Genomic DNA, 19,345 nt, shown 5'->3' with positions numbered 1-19,345 from the left:
GGCAGCTGCTCCCCGAAGAGCTACACGTGCCTGCACCCTGCCACCCTCTGCTCCCACAGCTCTCCATCCCCTGGGGTCTCTCCCAGAGAGAGACCATGCTAAAAGAGCCCTGAGAATGGACTCTTGGTGGACCAAGCTTCCTTCTTCTGCAGAACTCACATCTCCCAAGGGCCAAGGGGACAAAACTATGTGGCCAGCACCTCTGTCCCTGTGATGTTCAACCTCCTTTCCCAGTCCCGGGGCTTGGAAGTAACTGGGCACTCTGGTTTTTCCCCACCATGGGTTTGCAATCTCTGCTGAAACCCAAAGGATGCTGGGGCTGCAAGACACTCACTTAGATGCCCAAGCAGGATTTTTTTCTTCCCAAATCTTGTCCTGTGTTTGTAGCAGCAAGTCGCATGTGGGCAGGGGTGTAGGGATTGAGACACGGCCACAGGCAGTAGGTCAGAAGGGGAACTCCCAGCGGCTCCCAGCTAAGCTCCCAGTGCCCCCAGAGCAATGACTGCAAGGTCAAATGGAAGAAAAAGCCTCAGTACCCTGTTCAAACCAAACATCTGGCTGGACATCAGCTGGAAGGACAGCCCTGTGCTGGCAAGGAAATGCTGCGCTGGGGACACAGCGAGAGCAGCAAAGGGAAAGGACATGGCACGCAAATGGTTAAAGGTGTCCTACCCACCCAGCTTATGCTGTGTGCCAATACTCCCAGCCATGTGTTTGAAATCCTTTCTGCTATCTCCTGAAAATATTTACAGTACATGCAGATAAATTAGCTGTAGCGCTTATTACGTCTCCCTGGAAATATATACAGCAGTTAAAGATGTTTAAAAAAAAATAGTCTAAAGCCGTCTCTTTACTATATCTGGAAGATATTTCACAGTGCAGGGAATTTACAGGGCTGGGTGGTGGGGAAAGCACATTTATTTTCACTCGAGTAGAGAAAGTTAAAGGACCCTTCACTTGAGTTTATTTTGATCTCTGCTTGTGAGACAAGGAGCAAGGTTGGCTCGGGAGCAAGTCAGCGCAGCGAGGCGGGGGTGCAGGGCAGGTTGGGGCAGAGTGGGGATGGAGATCAGGAGCCTGGTGGCACCACGAGCTGCCTGATACACATGGATACCGACCAGCTGCTGCAGGGCATGCTGCCTGCCAGAGTTCCAGCTGTGCCTCCAGAGAAAACAGGTGACACAGAGGCTGGGGACACCAGTGCCAGGTACCCATGGAGGTTCAGAGGACAGGACACCTCTGGTAGTCCAGGCTGCCTGGTGCAGGGTGGAAGACTCCCCTCTGACCAGGGGGACCTCAGCCACTCTCACTCCTCACAGACCTTCTTCCACAAAAGACGTGCCTGTCCTCTTGCCCCAGACAGATGTTTCTGAGGGCACTGAAATTGTCCAGAGCCCCCACAGTGCCATCACAGAACAACGTCCTCCCTGCACACATCTCCTCTGCTAAACCAGCCTGAGAAGCTGCTCCCATTCCCAGTGCCAGCCCACGTCAAGCAGCTCTGCCAGGACAAGGTGATGGGACATCATCACACCCCCTGGTTGCTTTTTGAGTTCTTGTCTGAAGGAGGAAGGTGATAACTGGAATCATCTCCATGCACAACTTTCTTAATAACTTCCAGGTGAAAAACAAGGTGGTCTTTAAACCCACAGCAGAGGCACAAGTGGTCACACTCGCCCCATCTTCAGACCTCAAGGCTGACCCTCCTCAAATGTCCTTTCCAGAAACTCCCAGATCTTCACACTGGAGTGAAAGAGCTATGGTAGAACATCACTCCTCTGTCAGCTCCTGTAGTTGATGTTATCATGTCCAGAGAAAGTTCATTGATGGAATTCTTCTCCTCCTGTCTTTTCTGGCTTCTCCCTTGGCTGAGGCTTCTCATGGTGAAGGCACCTGCCAGCTCTGAGCCAAAGACCAAGGTCCTCAAATGCACTGGTTGACTCACGGTCACTGACCCAACATGAGATAACAATGTCTTCTGGGCCACTGGCACCGAGATTTGGAATCAATCTGCTGTCCCTGACGTAAAAGTCTTTGAGAAGCCATTTGCTAATTCCCCTGAGTCACCCGCTCCCTCTGGCTGTTTTGAAATTCATATCTAATGAGTGGTTTTGGTGAAGGAATTCTGCAAAGATGCAAACAATTCCTTTGCCAAAAGAAATGGAGCCAGAGCTGGGCTTATAAACATATAAATCATTTCTAGTTTTTAGCTTGCAAACAATATACTTGTTTCTTGGGGGAAATTTGGGGGAGAGCAGGAGGAGCAGGGTGGGGAGGAAGCCAAATGAAGTTCCCCCTCAAAGGCAGCCCAGGCCTTCCTCAGGGCATAGCATGGGGCACCAGCAACCATCCAGAAAACCTCCAGGAGAGAAGAGCTCCAGAAAATCCTCCAGAAAGTCTCCAGGAGGGAGGAAAATTGGGCTTTTGACCAGCTTTTTTGGTTATTTGCTCCTTAAAGAATCATCTGCAGCAAATTAACTCAACCAATTCTTAATTTGCTCTCCAAGTGAGGGATGACATGTCCTGGGCCAGGCAGGGAGGAGAAACATCCTTGGGGCTGCAGAACATTGCACAGGGGACAGTGTGATCACACTGCACAGGGCTGGCTAAACGTGCCTGCTCTTCTCTGCTTCACACAGAATTGCTACAGGGCAGGAGAAAAATGGTTTAAATCACCAAAAACAGTCAGTCAGAGCACGGCCCTGGCATGGCCTGCAGTAGATGGAGCTCACTGGGCTGCAGCTCCCTTTGCCATTCCTCTGACCCCCCCCGGGGAGAGGGGGGGGACACAGGAGGCCCTTGGCTTTGGCACCCATTTGCCCAGGAGCTGGGTGGTGGCAAACCTATACCCTGTGATGGGAGCTGCTCCTATGGAAGAGGTTTGCACTGAGCTCATGCTAACCACATTTTTTCCCAAATAAAGGGTTCTAGCGTGGTCAAATTTGAGCATATTCCAGGAGCACAAGATGAAGCTCAGCCTCTCTTCCCTCTCTACTTGCCAAATTGCTTCAAAGACAGAATTTTAAAATGAGAACAAATCCTTTCTTTTTTCCCTTTTCTCCATTCTTGGAAAGAGCCAGCTGAAATTTTCCCCAAAAATTTAACTGCAGGCTGGAATCAACCCTGCACAAAATTGCCACCCACCCTGGGATGGTTTGGCAAAGCTGCCAGCAGCTGCAGGCAGTGTTTTTCAGCAAGAAGCACTGGACATCCTTAAGAGTCAGGGGCACCTCCACTCCCCACCCTGAGCACATGGAGTCCGTCTGCGGCACACTCGGAGTGCAGTCACTTTATTTACAGGACACCGAGGATGTGCCTTGCTCTTCCAGGGGCTCTTTCCCCTGTGTTTTTCCCAGGCCTGCGGAAGCCAGGCAGATATCCAAAGCCCCAAAGCCGTTCCTCACTTTCACAGCAGATAAGCTAATTGTCGGATGTGCCCTTTGAGATAAGCAGAGCCAGGGTTTATGAGGGAACATGTGTTCTTGGGAAAGCTGTCACCCAGCTGCAATGCAGGTGATAACCCAAGGTCGGGCAGGCTCCCTCCTCAGGGAGCCAGGGTGCTCCTCAGCCACGGGGCCTCAGGGGTAGTTGCAGTAGTTGCCTTGTGCCACAGTGATGAGGTTTTTGGGGGCTCCTCTCCCGCTTCCCTACTTCGTTGCTGCTGAGCAGGGAGACTGCAGTGCAGAGCACTATCAAGTCTTTACCGAGACCCTGCTCTTCAGGTGCTTTCCAATTCAGCCAAAAGTTTAATGTTATCAAAAACCACCAAAAAAAATCACAGTGAGGTTGGGCCAGGCTGTTGGTGATGGGGAGGGTTCCCTGGCAGCGCTGGTGAGTGCTGAGTCCCTGCCAGAAGCACGAATGGAAACAGGAGGATATCTCCCCCCAGCCCTTAAATACTCACCTGGCTCCATCACTGTGGCACTGATCAGCACTGGGGGAAGCCAAGGCACGGAAACCGAGGCTCAGTCCAGAAAGAGCTGAGCAAGAGGAAGCTGTGGGTGACCCTGCAGGCTACAGGCTCATCTTTTATAGCCAAAATCCTCCAGAGGCAGCCTGCCACCCACACAGCCTCCAGACCAGGTCTGGGGCCAGATTTCACAAATTTCACAGAAATGTCAAGAGCAGGGACCTCTTAGAGGCCCTTTCACCTGTCCCAGCCTGCCCTGACTGCCACCAGCCTGCCTGGGAGCAAACAGGTCCTCAGCTCTCCACCGATGGGGGTGGCAGCAGCTGCCATGGCACAGCAAGGCTCACCCCCAAGTGAGCCACGTGCCAGCAATGCTGTGCTGGAAGCTTGTGCTGCCCAAGCGACTTCCACCAAAATCTCTCCCACACAGTCTTCCCTGTCATGGAGAGAGAGCTGCTATGCTATTCTCCTCCAGGGCCACAGTCACATGCAAAGTGTGAAAGGCACAAAGGAGTTGTGAGCCAGCATATCCTCAGTGCAGAGGGTGCTTGGAGGGTGTGTGGGAGAAGGCTGTGGGAGGAGACCTGCTTCTCTGCCCCTCAGGGAGACTGACCCACTGCCTGGCCCCTGCCTGCTTGGACACCAGCCCTTCTGCCCTGACCAGGACCTCCCAGCCTGACTGTGGGCTGGGAATGATCCAACCAGCATGGCTCCTAGCACTGGGGATGTTCTGTCCCATGTGGCTTCCAGCACTGGGGATGTTCCATCTGATCCACTTCCCAGCACTGGGGATGCTCCATCCAGACCAGTTCCCAGCACTGGGGATGCTCCATCTGATCCACTTCCCAGCACTGGGGATGCTCCATCCAGACCAGTTCACAGCTCTGGGGATGCTCCATCCAGACCAGTTCACAGCTCTGGGGATGCTCCATCTGATCCAGTTCCCAGCACTGGGGATGCTCCATCCAGACCAGTTCACAGCTCTGGGGATGCTCCATCTGATCCAGTTCCCAGCACTGGGGATGCTCCATCCAGACCAGTTCACAGCTCTGGGGATGCTCCATCTGATCCAGTTCCCAGCACTGGGGATGCTCCATCCAGACCAGTTCACAGCACTGGAGATGCTCCATCTGATCCAGTTCCCGGCACTGGGGATGCTCCATCCAGGCCAGCTCCCAGTGCCACCACCCACAGCTGCACCTGCAGGACCTGACAGCAAAGGCCCGCACATCTTGTGATCCCACCGTGCCCCTCCCCGGAGCTGTGGCCGGGCCGCGCTCCCTCCCCCCCGCGGGTGAGCCACCCTCGCTCCACTGTCCCTTCCCTCCCTGCCTTGAGCAGCCATCACTCACCAGGCTTTGATTATGGCCACAAAGGAGCCTTGGAGGAGCCACGGGAAGCTGGAGGGAGGCAGGCAGATGATGAAAGAGCTGTCAAATGGGATTAAACAGTAACCGTCTCCTACACTGCTGGGCAGCAGGAAGGGGGACAGATTGTACCGGATTGTAATGCAGGAGCCCTCCCGCTGCCGGAGCCTGCCAGCACCGTCCCCCATGGGCTGCAGCTGCCGTGCCCGCCAGCGGGACAGAGGGACAGAGGGGCAGGCAGCCCTGGCGGGCGGTGGCACTGGGCAATGCCTGGCAGAGAGCACCCACATCCAGAGTGAAGCCCCTAAGTCCCGGCTGAAACTCCCCTCCGTGCTCTCTCGTGAGCTAAGGAAGCCACACTTGGAGTTTCCAGGCACGGAGAGTCCCCAGGGCTTTGGATGGAGGCTCTGCCCACCCCCAGCCTGCAGCTGGTGATGTCCCCCCTGTCCCCACCAGCACCTGTTGCTGCCAGCACGGCCCTGGTCTCTCCTGCCAGCCAGTTCCCAAGGGGCAGATGGTCTGGCAGGTGACACCTCACTTGAAGTGTCCTTCTTGCCAGCCCTTGGGTAGAAACTCCCTTTTTCCTTGCTTGGCCGTCAGGCAGAGGATCCCAGAGGTGGGGAGGGGGTAGGCAGATGCTTTCTCCCAATACAGGGATACACCAGAGCTGTCCAGGGAGCTTCTGCAGCTCCCCAGTGTCACGGGTGATGCTCACCCCAGCATGCAGAGCCCTGGGTGCAGGATGGGCACTGGGGATTCTGCCCATCCACACATCCTCCTTCCAAGCCTGAGCAGCACAGCAAACAGCTCAGGGGTTTCCCAAACTTTGGAGCTGTCCCATGCATGGCACGGACATCTCCTGGCTTTCCCAGGGGTGCATGGCATCAGGATCTCAGCACTTGGTTGATGAAACACGAGGGTGCTGGCAGGTCTCCAGGAAGGCTAAGCCACATTGCTGGCCATGTCCTGGTGCTCCCACCCCTCCATTCTCTGCTGCTGCTCTGGTTCTGCCTTCACCCCAGGGCCAAGTGGCACGTGGGGTTTGGGGTGCCGGAAGCTCAGTGGGGATGCTGTCATCCAAGATCCCAAAAAGCCACTCATTCTGCATCTAAAGACCAGCGTTGCTGGGGCTGTCCAGGCACAGGAACAGGTCAGGGGTCCAGCAAACCCATCCCCACCGAAACTGGGCCTGCCCTGGCCTGGACAAGTATTTCCTTCTTTCTTCTGCATCTCCCAACTTTTGGGTGCTCCAGCATCACCTGGGCTGCTTTTCACCCCCAGTAAGTGATACAGCAGGGTAGACCTTTCCCTCCTATGCATGGAGCCCATTCTGGATGTGCTGGGGTGGGCACTGCAAGGTTGTCTCCCCACAGGCAATGGACAGGTGGGGGGACAGGCAGGGGGCCAGATCCTTGTCTTTCCAAGCCCCCAGGCAGCACAGCCCTTGGGATCCCCCATCACCCCACTGCCTCACCACCCCAGCTCCATGTGGGAGCCCCAGCCAGGCGCTCACAGGCAGATCCCGTCCACCCCCCCTCGAGCACCAAGTCCTCACCACCCACTCTGCCAGCAGCAGCCCCAGTTTCTCACAGCACCCTCTTTTCTGAGCCATTCGTCACGGCCTCCAGCACAAAAGCCAAGGAGAGAAAGAGACAAGGAGTAGGAAAAGGAAGGAAGATTAAAAAAAAAAAAATAGAGAAAGGGAGCAAGAAGGAAAGAAAGAGGGAGGACAAGGCATGAAAAGAGCCAGGTCTGTCGCCGAGAGGGGAGGAGGGGAAATTATGAAATAAATGAAGCACCTCAGCAGTTCGGGGACACTGGAAGACAGCCCGACCGCGGCTGAATTTTAAATGCCTGCCGCACAATCGGTCCCATTTTGCGAAGAGAGGAAACTGTGTCCAAAGACCCTCATGTTTATTCATGAGGAGCCTCGCTGGCCCCTCCCACCCTATTGTCTGGGGGTATTTATTTGGGGGCATCTGTCTGGCCCGATGAATGGCAGAGGGGTAATAAATGGGCTGGTGGGACCGGGGAGGGGAGCCGGTGCAGCCGAGCCGGGCGGTGGGCTGCCCTGTCTCCCAACCCCCTTCCCACTCCTCCTCTCAGCCCCCTGCCACCTGGGGGGCGTTCCTGCCCCCCGCGCTGTCCCCAGCCCCTAGGGACAGCAGGCAGAGCTGCCCAAAGACCCGTGGCTGCCCAGGAGTGACAAGCTGGAGGGGCAAAGCTGGATGGTGCTGGAGCCGTGGACTGCTGCAGGCCAGGGGAGTGGCGGGTGGCCATCCCCAAGGTGCCAGCAGCAAGGCCAGAACAGGACACAGAGCATGGTGTGCCACGGAGAGGGGCTGAGCGGGATGGGGCTTGCAGGGGACTTGCCTTGCCTGGCTGGGGACAGTGACAGGCAGTGCCATGGGCAGCAAGGAAGGGCAGGGAGCCCCCAGGGCAGGCATGGCTCATGAAAAGGAGGTTCTGATTCATCCACACAGAAGGGCAGGGTGCTCATCGGGGACAGTGAGAAGACCGGGATCCCATGTCTCAGGACAAGGCCACCCTCACCCACCTCTCCTGCTGGCAAGGAGCAGCTTTCTCTGGTGGAAACACCTCATTCTCCCATGGTGGGACATGTTCTTCATGGGGAGCAAGGAGATGCTCATCATCCTAACTCATTTTGGTCATGTCAAGGGACTCAGGCACTTTGAAGCCCAGAACTGAGACACTTGGGATGGGATGTCCTGGGGATGTGGGGGCCTGTATGCTGCCAACCTGGCTCTCTAGGAATCACATCACACCAGAGGAACCCAGCAGCTCTCCTGCCAGCGGGGCTGGTGAAGTGTGGGGGCAGGGGGACTGAGCTAGTGCAGGCAGCTAGGCTTTATCCATCCCAGCCTTTCCTTCCCCCTTGTGCTGAGGGACCTATGTCCATCCTGACCTGCACCCATGTGGGACGCAGGAGTGGGACATGTGGGACATTTGCAAAGTCATGTCTATGTGGGACATTTGCAAAGTAATAAGATCACCCATCTGGAAGCTGGAGCTCATCAAATTCGACCTTGAAACAGAAGCTACAGCCTGGCATCTGCCAAGGAGAGAGCAAGAAAAGGAGGGGTTCTTGGTGGCATAAGAGACAGTGCACACTATCACCCAGATGCTGGCAGAGGTGACATGATGCCAGGAGCAGACCAGGGCTGCTAAACAGCCACCTTCACCCCTTCACCTCAACAGTAAGAGCCCACATGGATCCTTCTGCCCAGGCACCAGGCACCTGAGGATGGCTGGGAGTTGGCCAGGCAGGGACCATCAGCCTGGCCAGCAGCTCAGGGAGCAGATGGTGCCATTGGCAGGGGAGCACAAACCCCTCCCGATGCAGGCCAGGAGCCAGGGTGATGGTGCGGCTTCCCACCAGCACCCACGGGCTCGGCTGGGACAGAGAGGCAGCCAGGGAACAGGCGCCCACACCCACCATGCCACTCAAAGCACAGATGTCCTCAGTCGTGCCAGCATTGTGTGGGCCAACATGCACACCCGAACGCTGCGGATGGGAGGAAGGCACCAGAGCTGTGCCTGCCTCCATCCCTGTCGCTGGTACAAGCTGGCTCAGCAGTTTTCTTGCAAGCTGTATCTGGGGAAGTGTTTTTGGAAGGGCATTAAATCATCGGCATAGGAGTCACCTCGCGGCCATGTAAGCCCAAGCACAGCTGCCAGCTGCACTTCCCGGATCTCTCCCATTCTCAAACCTTGGCAGAAAGCTCCCCTGCAGTCACAGCTGGTAGTCACCAGATCACTTTGGATCCTGCCTCGCTTCCCCCGCACATCCCAGCCCCTGTGCCAGCTTGTATCCCACCTGAGACAAAGTCTCCAGCAAGTTTTGGGACTATGCAGGCTCCACACACGTGCCTCTGGCATAAGTCCCTGTGGGACAGCCACACTAGGGAGCAGATCTCCATGAGGCCAGGTGAGAGATGTCCCCCAGCCTCTTGGGACAGCACTAGAGACAGACCAGCCAGATGCTGCTGAGGATCCTACTTGCACTAATGTTATTAAACACTTGTAACCACCATTCCCAGGACTCTGCTCCTAGACCTTCACCTCCTGGTTGGGGTGACTCCACACAGCCTGAGAGGAAGGGCAGGAGAAGCTGGAGGGAAAAGAAATGGGTGGGAAGACCAGCCTGTGCTTCAGCCCAGCAAAATCAAACACCCTTTGAACCAAAGTGGGAATGGGGAAGTGATGTAATAAGCTGGAAGCCTCCAAAATCCCATCTCCTTTCCACTCAGGTGCCAGAGAAGAAAAGATGAGGAAAATTACTATGGGCGAGAGAAGATGGTGACCAAACAAGCTCCTCACCAACTCGCCTGCCAGCCAGCCCACATTCCTATGCCTCTGGCAGTGTTTTCCAAGCACTCTATGTTTTGGAGACCTCACTCCCCACTAATGAGACGCTTCCTAGGTTGTAATTCGGACAAGTTGGCTTTGATTGCGAGAAACCAGAGGAAAATCCTCCCAGTCTTTCTGGCTTCTGTAATTGGGTGCGAGTTGCTCGGTAAATATCTGCAGCCAAAAACCCCTGCGGCCAAGGAGCAAGGAGGGAATGCTGAGCTCCAGAGGAGATGGATGGCTTCTACCACAGGGTTAGCTTTCTGGCATGCACGCTTGGCTCCTCATGACAAAGGGAGAGAGCTGGGGGGCACATCCCCAGCCTGCACCGGCTTTGCCTCACAGAGGTGCTGACAGGTTGGACAGCACATGTGCAGGAGGCTGTGATCCTCCCACTGCCCGTGGCTGCCAGGCCTCCCAGCCTGCCAGCCCTGTGCCCTGCAAGGCCTGCAGGGTGATGCAGGCATTGACTCAGCCGGGAGGGACACTCCTCAGGATGGATCTGGGTGGAGGCAGGGAGAGCAGGAGGGAAGAGACATGGGAACGGTGTCACACAGGTACTGCCTTGTCTGTCATGCGTTGTCATTGGGCAATGGGGGGTCTCCTGAACCCTTGAGCTACTTGAGTTAGATAAGGCCCAGCCAGACTTGGGGCACAGCTCAGCCCAGGGCCACAACAGCTGCCAGCAGCCCCTCACAGAGCACCTCACTGCAAGTGATGGGTTCATCTCTGATGCTGCATGCAAACCTCAGGGATGCTCTGTCCTCCTTCCATGACCATGGGATGCAGGGTAGTGTCCAGGGTGGGCTCCACATGCCCTTGAGGAGAGAGAATAGCCACGAGCAGTACTGGTCCTCACTGTTGCCCACCACTGATGGGGAAGCCCATCCTGTTCTGCACTGATCCATCCTTTCCTTGGCCACTCACCCATCTGTCATCACTCAGCACGTGCTGACAGTGGAAGAAGCATCTTGGACAGCCCAGCATGACCCACAGATACTGTGCAAATTCTGCACACATGGAGCACTGTGAGCTGCTCCCCATGCAGACACCAACACATGTGATAAGATACTCGGCTACACAAACTTGCTTCTGGAGAGATATTTAAACAGGCAAGGGAAACAGCCCCAGATGCCCAAACCCACTAACAGACAGATGCAAACATTGAGCGAGACACCCAGAGCCCACAACGTGTGCATACACACAGTCGGACATATCCATACACAATACCTCATTAAACATGGGCAGTGCACAGTCCCAGATTAGGGCTGGCTGGGCTGTGGGCACCCAGCCAGACTGGGATAAGGGTTCAACTTCAGCTTTCACAATTCCCGAAGTCTCACAAGCTGTTCTCATGGGATTCCAGCAGCCTGAGTAGTCAGTGGCACAGAGGGGCAGCCCCAGACTGGAGCAGGGGGCAGAAATGCTAAAGCTCATGCAGTCCTGGAAGCAGATTCTGGTCCCTGAGCCTGTGGTGAGTGTCCCTGGAGATGTCCCATCCCTAGCAGTGCTCGAGGTCAGGTCGGACAGAAAGATTTCCAGGAGCATGGACCAGATGTTTTTTAAAGAAGTGGGCAAAACCACTCTCCGATGTTACGACCTACTGTTACTTCAGTCCAGCGCGTGGGTCCCGCTCGTGGGACCGTGGTGGGAGCAGACGTCGGGCGGGGGGACGCGCATCCTTCCCGGGCCGGGACCCGGCACCCGCGGCTGCGGCGGCAGCTCCCGCGACCCCCGTCCCAGGGCCTTTGCTGCCACCTCTCCGCGCTGCCTGGAAGGACAGCCCGGCCCCGGGGGATGCACAGCCAGGTCCCGACCCCGGCCCTGGCCCCGGCCCTGGCCCCGAGGGATGCACAGCCCGGCCCGGGGGTCACAAATCTTCCGCTCCCAAAAGTCGCTCCTTGCTCTCACACCTTGACCCCTCCGTGTCAGCAAGGTCAGCCCTCCTGGGCTCCAGCTTGGAATAACTCCGTGGAAGCTGTGAGGTGCCTCCCTTGCTCCCACTCTCCACCCACCCCACACAGCCCCATGTGCCCCTTGTGCCCCACATCAGCTGCACTCCTAATCACCTCATGCCCCTCATGCCCCTCGATGTCCCATGCCATCCATGCTCCTTCTGCCACTCCCAGCCCTGCTCTGGCAATATGCTCAAGACCCCCATGCCTGGCCCACCTGCCCAGTGCAATGAAGTGTCCCACCTTAAACTGGGAGAAATCCTGTGCTGCTCTGGGCCCAGTGCTCCAGGCAGGTTGTCCTGGCTGTGCTGCACTTCCCACCTTCAGGGGCTGGTGTGTGTGCAGGGAGGGCTAGGTTCCAGAGAGAACAGGGCAGGGGAGGTTCAGAACAAGTGATGAACCACAGGGGGGTAGCTGCCCAAAGCAACCTCTACCCACAGGGCAGCTCTCCACACTCCCTCAAGAAACACCACGGCTGCCCAGCCAGCAGCTGGTAGGATGGGACTGGGACAGGCCATGAGGTGACTTTTTGGGGTCTGGAGGCCAACAGGCCTAGCAGGATATTCAAACATAAGAGTTGGACCCCGTCCATGACCATTTCCCATTGGAACAGGCAGTGGGCTTAAGCAAGTGATCCTGAGGGGTACCACAGGCATGGAGCAGTGCTTCCTTCTCAGCATGACTCTGAGCACGGCCATCGGCGTTAAGCAATATCTTTCATGCCAAATGCAAGATGGACTTCAAACCCCATATGGGCATCCTGGACAGAAAGAAGGACATAATGTCGCCAAAATGAAACCCCCAGGGCCAGACCTGGGAAAGAGAAATGCTTCACGTCATTGTGTCACCAAGTCCTCAGCAGTACACAGCAACAGGGAAACACAATTACTGAGACAAATGCAGCTGCCTCCCATATGAAAGAAACAGAACTAGTCCAAGCCAGGGAGCCTGGGAGGAGGGAATGAGAAAATTTTCATTAAAACTTTTTTTAATGACAGCAGGGCTGAATGTACATCGCGCTCACACACACAAACACACAATAACAAAACAAACAAAAGCTCTGACACACACTGAGGTCCTCCAGTGATGCCTTGAATCAGTTTGGGGGGGCGGGGTGGGAGAGCCTCCCTGCAATGCCACCACCTCCATGGATGCCCCTCTCCTACACTGACAAAAGGCAGCCTCACACATGCCTGGAGAAGCGGGTCCCAGAAACCATTTGCTGTTCTTTCCATTGTTTTGCTTTAATGAGTTGCTAGCAAGGGATGACCTTTCCCTCTCCCTCCTCAACAAATAAATGAATACAATTCTCAAAATCACGGGGGAAAAGAAAACATGTCAGGAAGCACGATGGCTACAGAGCTACTAAACACGCTGCTGACAAAGACCAAGAGAACCACAGCGAGCTGACACAGCTGAAGAGCCATGGGGGGCAGGAGGCATCAGGAGGACTTCAAGAGAAGGGAATACTCCTGCGAGCCTGAGGCTGCAGATGCAAAGCACTCTGGGGGCTTGCACTCTCACTGCGACACAAAAGTAGGTTCCCAAGAGCTCCTCTGGGGTGGGACTCTGTCTGCCAGCCAGCAAGGGGACTCGTGCTCATCCTGAAGAGCTGGCAACTCAGAAAGGAGCAAGACCTTCCCATACCCACACACCAGAGGTGATGGGGTCCAGATTAACAGACACCCCTCAGGCCCCTGTTCCCCACCACCCCAACACCTCTTTTGGGTACAACTGCAGGGCTTGGACCTCATTGGCCCTGCCCAATTGGGCTTTACTAGGTCCCTGCATATCCCTTTGCCAGGGATAAGACAAAATTGTTAAACACTGAGGTCAGCACGACCCTAAATGTGCCCTTCAGCCTGGATTTGTCCTGCCTGAGTCCTCACAGACCTCCAGAAATGCCTTCTTCACTTCAGGGGCAATGCTGCTCCACCCTTTGGCACAGCGTGCACCTCTACTCAGCTCAGGGACAACAGTCCTGAAGTCCCGGTTTCTGCTGATCTGGTGAGACCAAGCCTGTAACCCTCATCCAGCTTCAGCTAGGCAGGGACATCCCTTCACTGAGCTGTGAAAAGTGAGGAACAGCTTTGGATATCTGCTTGGCTTCCACAGGCTTGGGAAAAAAAAAAAAACAGGGGAAAGATCCCCTGGAAGACCAATGCACATCCTTGGTGTCCTAGAAATAAAGTGACTGTGCTCTGAGCTGTTGTCTCCATGGCTCTGTTATCCTTGACTGCCCAGGTGGCTGCTCCGGGTGGTCCAACAGAGAGGGACACATCAGCACTCAGACCTGGATCAGCTGGTCTATTTTCATTTGCCTCCCCCACCCTTTCCATGGCATCTCCAGGCTCTGAGAGAAGACACAGCTATGCACTCCCCCATGACACCTACCCCAGGAGGGCTCCCTCCACTACCACAGGCTTTAGAGAAAGGGCAGGTTTTCCCTGGCACTTCCCATCCTTTCCGCCTGCTGCAAATCATGTTGTGTATTGGCAGCTCCACCTAAATCCCTGCCAACATCCAAACATCTGCAACTCCTTAGCGTGCGGCATTCTCTTTCTTTATTTCATTGGTGTTGCTGGAGTTAACCTCCCTGCTCCCCAGCTGCGGCCCCACATCCACCACCCAGCATCTCTGCTGGCCGGGGTGGCTGCTCAGCCCACTCCCAGCCCCACAAGCGTTAACCCTGCTGAGCTGTGGGCACATGGCATCAGCTGCTGCCCTCTCCTTGGATGGTCTTTTTATTTCGGTGGGCTGGTTTCTTCTGAATTTTGGAGCCCTTGCAGAATGTTTAAGCTGCTGCTGCTTGGCATGGAAAAGCACAACCACCATCAAACCTGGTGGAAAGAATTGAAAGACTTTCTCGCCATCTTCTGTGCTCCTGGTGGCAGCAGCCAGCTCTTCCTCTCCCTCCCATCTTGCTGATGTCCACCCATCAATGGAGGCTGGACGTCTCCTTGAAGACATATTGCCACTGACCCTGCCGTAGTGCCATGGAAACAGCTGCCCTTGGCCACGTGCACCAGGCTATGCCATGCCATGCTGTGCCCATAGCTAACCTCCTACTCTCTCCTATCCCTCCCTTTTCCTCCACGAAGCAAATCCTCCTTAAAAGCCCCTTTTGCCCTGTATATACCTGTGCTGGCTCAGGGGAGGGCAGAGATGTGCTGCAGGTCACCCAGGCTGCCCCCAGAGCATGGCCAGAGGCAGGGACCAGAGTCTGTCCTCCCTGGATGGACAGCAAGGGCATAGAGTGGGAAAAAATTATGTGGGATGTTTTCCCTTGGAGGACACTCCTTCCCTGCTCAGTGTTGGGACTGGAAAGCTCTCGGAAAGTGAAAGGGGTTGACACTTCTTCTGGCAGCAGAGGTCAGTAGGGGTCAGAGCTAATCCAAGCAGAGCCGACGGGAGGGGAGGGAGGTGGCGGGGGAAGCGCTGAGAGGTAAAAGCTGTGTCAGACACTCCCAGGAGGGAGGAAACAAATGTATAATCAAAACAAAACCAGCTGGGGCTCGTGTGGTTGATGGTGGGTCTCCGGGGGGCTCGAATTTTATGTTTGGCTGCTGCAGTCAGCATGGAGGAAGAATGGGACTAGGAGTGCTGCTGTCAGGAGCCACAGTCAATGCAACCAACTTGCAGCCTGCTGAGGATCTATCTGGCCTCCAAGCCATCAAGATTCCCAATAGTCCTCAAATCACCCCACGGATGCTCAAGGCTTGTTCTAGGTCCCATTTCCAAGGGATGATTGGGTGGGAGCTCAGGCTGACAGACATCCTGGGAATCAGGTTAGGACCCAAAAATACTCCTGCTCCTTCATCCTGTGTTTGCACAAAGCTCCAGACACTGGAAACACAACCGCCAAGCCAAGCTCCCCACCCCAGAAGGAGAAAAGATCGGGATAATTCAACAAAACCTGAGCTTTGACCCTGACAGCCATGCTATGCTCCTCCCATTGCATCTGGACACAGCATTGGAGCAGCCCTGAAGGGTCCTGGAGGGCCCTGGGCAACCACATGGCTCTGTAAATCCAACATGTATTATCCAGGGCACCACACACATGTGGAGAACCAGCACACGTCTAGAGCTCAGGGGACACCTTCACCTGCCAGCGCATGATTGACTTGGTGTTGAGCCTCAGGCACTGGTCCAAGCCATGGGATGATACTAAGCAGTGTCTGATAATAAAATCAGCACCAGACAGCAGAGCCCATTTGTTTCAGATCAAGGGGATTACCAAGATTTTTACAGGTTTGCTAACAAACAGAGTATTTCTGTGGAGATATCCAGAGCAAATCCATCTTTCAGCCAGAAGTCTCAGGTCTGACATGGGGAGCTGTGGGCAGAGCATCTCTGTTTTTCAAGCATGCATTTTGTTCATTTTAACAGGATCCAGGACTGAAAAACAGATCAAAATCATCAAAATGCAGGGGTTTCTAGTGGTTTTGAATGTTGGGGGGGGGCTGAGTTTTTTAACTTGGAGGATTGATATCATTCATTTCCCAAAAAGGAGTGGAATGTATGGGCAAAGTGATGTCAGGGGCACACAGGTGCAGAAGGGCACTTGCATGTCCTGTTCCTCCAGCCTGGTAGGTTCTGCATCTGCCTGGGAGCAGCCCTGAATGGCCTCAGATTGGTGAAGATTCACAACTGCAATTTCTCCACCAAAATTGTCCTGGTTTTGAATCATTGCTGAGACTTTCACTGCAGCCATCCCCTCGCAGCCCCACAGGCAGTGGGGGGTGACTGTGTCCGTTTCACAGGTGGGAAGTGAAGGCACCAGCCATCCCAAGCCCAGCAGGAACGTTTGTTTGCTCAGCACTAGAACACATTGGGACAGTGGGGTGCTTCAGTGGAGCAGGGTCTGGCTGAGACCAAACACAGGAGCAACCACCAGCCACGAGGGCTCCGAGATGGGGTAGATGGGCCTGAAGCAGAGGGGGGCACGATGAAGGGCTGCTTATACACCAACTTGCTGCCTTGCCAGGGCCTGACTCCCTTCCAAGGACACTTCCACTAGAAAGAGTAATCTTTCCCACTTGCCCCACAGACCATTTGTGTGGTGTGTGTGGTGACCCTGTCTCCCCATGCCCAAATGGCCAGAGGCCCCTCCAGCACAGTCCTTGGGGAGACCCCCAGCCAGCACAAGCCCATTCCCCTCTAATAGTCTGGCAGAGCTAAGGCCCTCTGCATGGCATTGGAGGGGTTAAGAAAACTGAACCTGCCACAAGAGATTTGAGTAGAAACTCCACTGGAGACCTTGAAATCCTGTTAATTGATGCCACACATGTGCTGCATTTAACCTTTGCCCTTTGCTGTAATAGTTTACACAAGTGGCACGAAGGCTGATGCGCAAGGGCGGTCTGCACGAGCCCTAGCCCGCAGTGATCACACCAGGCACCCTCCGAGCCAGGGTCCCCTTCTCTGTGCCAGGCTCTTCCATCCCAAAGGCACTAGTGAGCCCCCTGATGGGAATCTGGGCTCATGAGCCTTCACACAGGAATCAGCAGCTATTTGCAGGCATGTCCCAAGCAAAGAAAGAGTAATTACTCCATTATTTGCAATAAAACCCCTGCCGCGGTCTCTGGGGAAGTGCAACCCTGCCAGCTGGTGCCCAGGCAAGCGGCATCCCCATCCTGCTGGGTCTCACCCAGGGATGCAGAGGAGCTACTGCTGCTTGTGGTTAACACCAAGCGTGTGGGACACCATCTTCCCAGCCCTGCCAATGGGAGATTTGTTCTCTGTCGCTCAGGAAAATACTGCGGAATCAAGACTGAAAAAAACGGTCAGAGTTATGGTCATTGTTAGCTCCTATTCAGCCAGGCAAAGGACAGAGCAAATGAGTCCTCATGACTTTATCCATCCCAAAGTCACCTGAGTAGGTAAAATATTAAAATACAATTTTGTAACTTCTGCCTAATAGGGGTCATGCTTCAAGCCAGCTTGTTTCTTCCACTACGCAGGCTTTGGGGTTGGACACAAGAAGGACATGCTCTGACAGCAGGGCACCAGGAGGAATGAGGATATGGCCTCCAGGGCAAGGTAAGAGAAAGCAGGATGTGTCACCACTGGGGACTTGCAGAGTTACCTGTGATGATGCCCTTCATGCTGCTCCTCAGCCTCAGGAGCTGATACCTTACCCAGCATGGCAGTGCCCAGGTCACAAGTGAGCAGTGGGACAAAATTCCTAGCTGGCACATTGGCAGATATGTAGTGGATCCACCATATTCCTTAGGCTGGGTCTGTCAAGACACAGACCTCTTGAGTCTCCAGGGCCAAGAGCACCAGGAGCAGTGCAAGAGCCCCTCAGCCATGAATGGTGCTTACTGAATTAATGGTACCATGAATGGTGCCCCTATTGTGGTGTAGGCAGCTGTGAGCTGCTCTTGGACAACCCAGAGGTTGATTTACACTCTCTGTTTTGTCATGGCTGCTGTCATTACCATCCTTGTCTTCACCAATCAAGGGATGCAGACCCACGACCAAGCTGAAGAAAGAACTGACACTCTGTATATTCAAGTGCAACAGCAGCCCTCAGCAGTGGGTGCTGTGGAGGTAAAAGTTTCTGCATGCAGGAGAGCTAGTATTATTATCCACACACATTCCTACTTCGACAACTCCCAGGAAAATCCCTTCTGGTAGAGATACAGGGAGAGGAGAAGAACCTCATGATGGGGATCTGACTGCCAGAGTCACTCCAACCCACAACTGCCTCTCATTCACAAACTGCTCCATCCAAGACAACTCCCAAAGGTTTTCCTTCAAGTTCATACCAAAAGATGCAAACAAAAGGTTGGTTCACAACTGTCCATTTTTCTTCCTCTTTGGAAGATTTAAATGAGATGTCAGAGTTGTTTCACTGTTTTTGCCTTCTCTCCACAGACTGTTGGGGGGACTGTCATGGAGAACCCTGATGCTGGTGCAAAGATGCACTTCAGGAGATACACAACCCCTCTGGCTTCTTCCAACCAGCTGCAATCTTAAATCCAGTGACACAGAAGGTCCTGTTTTATTTCAGAATATTTGTGACCAACCAAGCATGGGTCAATCAAAAATAGGACTGTCCTGGGGGAAACAGTGGGCATGACACACAGTGGGGTAGCCTGAGGGCCTCTCAGAAACTCTTTGGGTCATAACTCTGACAAATCCAGGTCCCCAAGAGACCAGCGCCAATAGGCTTTAATTAGGCTTCAGCAGGTCCTGCTTGCGAGTGTGCGACCCAGATTTTGGGCAGCAGTGGTGCAGGAGACTGGGGGGCTCCCAGCAAACAGGAACCCAGGAACCACCTGCCTGCGTTGTCCCCAGGCAGGAAACCTGCAAGAGCAGCTGCCAGCGCGGCTTGCTTTTGGCATCAGGAGAGGGAGCCAAGGTGGAGAACTTCAGCCCGGGCTAATCGGCCAGGACTTGTTTTATCTCCAAATGTTCCTGACGCAGCCATTAGAGCTGCCCGGCCAACATCCCAGGGACGATTCCCTTTGAACGGCCGCTTTGTCTGGTAACTTTATTTACACTTTTGATGCCAATGTTTATCCACTCTTTAAAAAGCTATTTAGAGCGTCTCCCAAATTAACTTCAGATGTGAGAGCAAGGGGAACATTCCCTACATCATATTTCATACACTTTAGTGTTATTTAATTCTTGGAAAGTATTTTTTTTAAATATAAAAATATTTTTTAAAAAATCTCCAAGGTTTTGGAGAGTATAACCTCTCCCTGTGTGGTCTGTAAAATCTGGCTGTAAAG

General features: G+C 54.4%; 1 long non-coding RNA gene across 1 annotated transcript; it reads right to left on the bottom strand.

Annotated features, from left to right (window-relative positions):
* Positions 1-820: 820 nt before the first annotated feature.
* LOC137483407 (uncharacterized) lies at positions 821-11,953 on the bottom strand. The gene is made up of 3 exons (XR_011004460.1): positions 11,847-11,953; positions 5,263-5,340; positions 821-2,644 (listed from the first exon to the last, which is right to left on the bottom strand). It is a non-coding gene; the product is annotated as an uncharacterized lncRNA (long non-coding RNA).
* Between the last annotated feature and the right edge of the window lie 7,392 nt (positions 11,954-19,345).

Source organism: Anomalospiza imberbis, chromosome 16 (assembly GCF_031753505.1).
Source record: "Anomalospiza imberbis isolate Cuckoo-Finch-1a 21T00152 chromosome 16, ASM3175350v1, whole genome shotgun sequence".
NCBI lineage: Eukaryota > Metazoa > Chordata > Aves > Passeriformes > Viduidae > Anomalospiza > Anomalospiza imberbis.
Note: the sequence above shows the minus strand (reverse complement) of the source record. Positions and strands in the feature narration are given on the sequence as shown.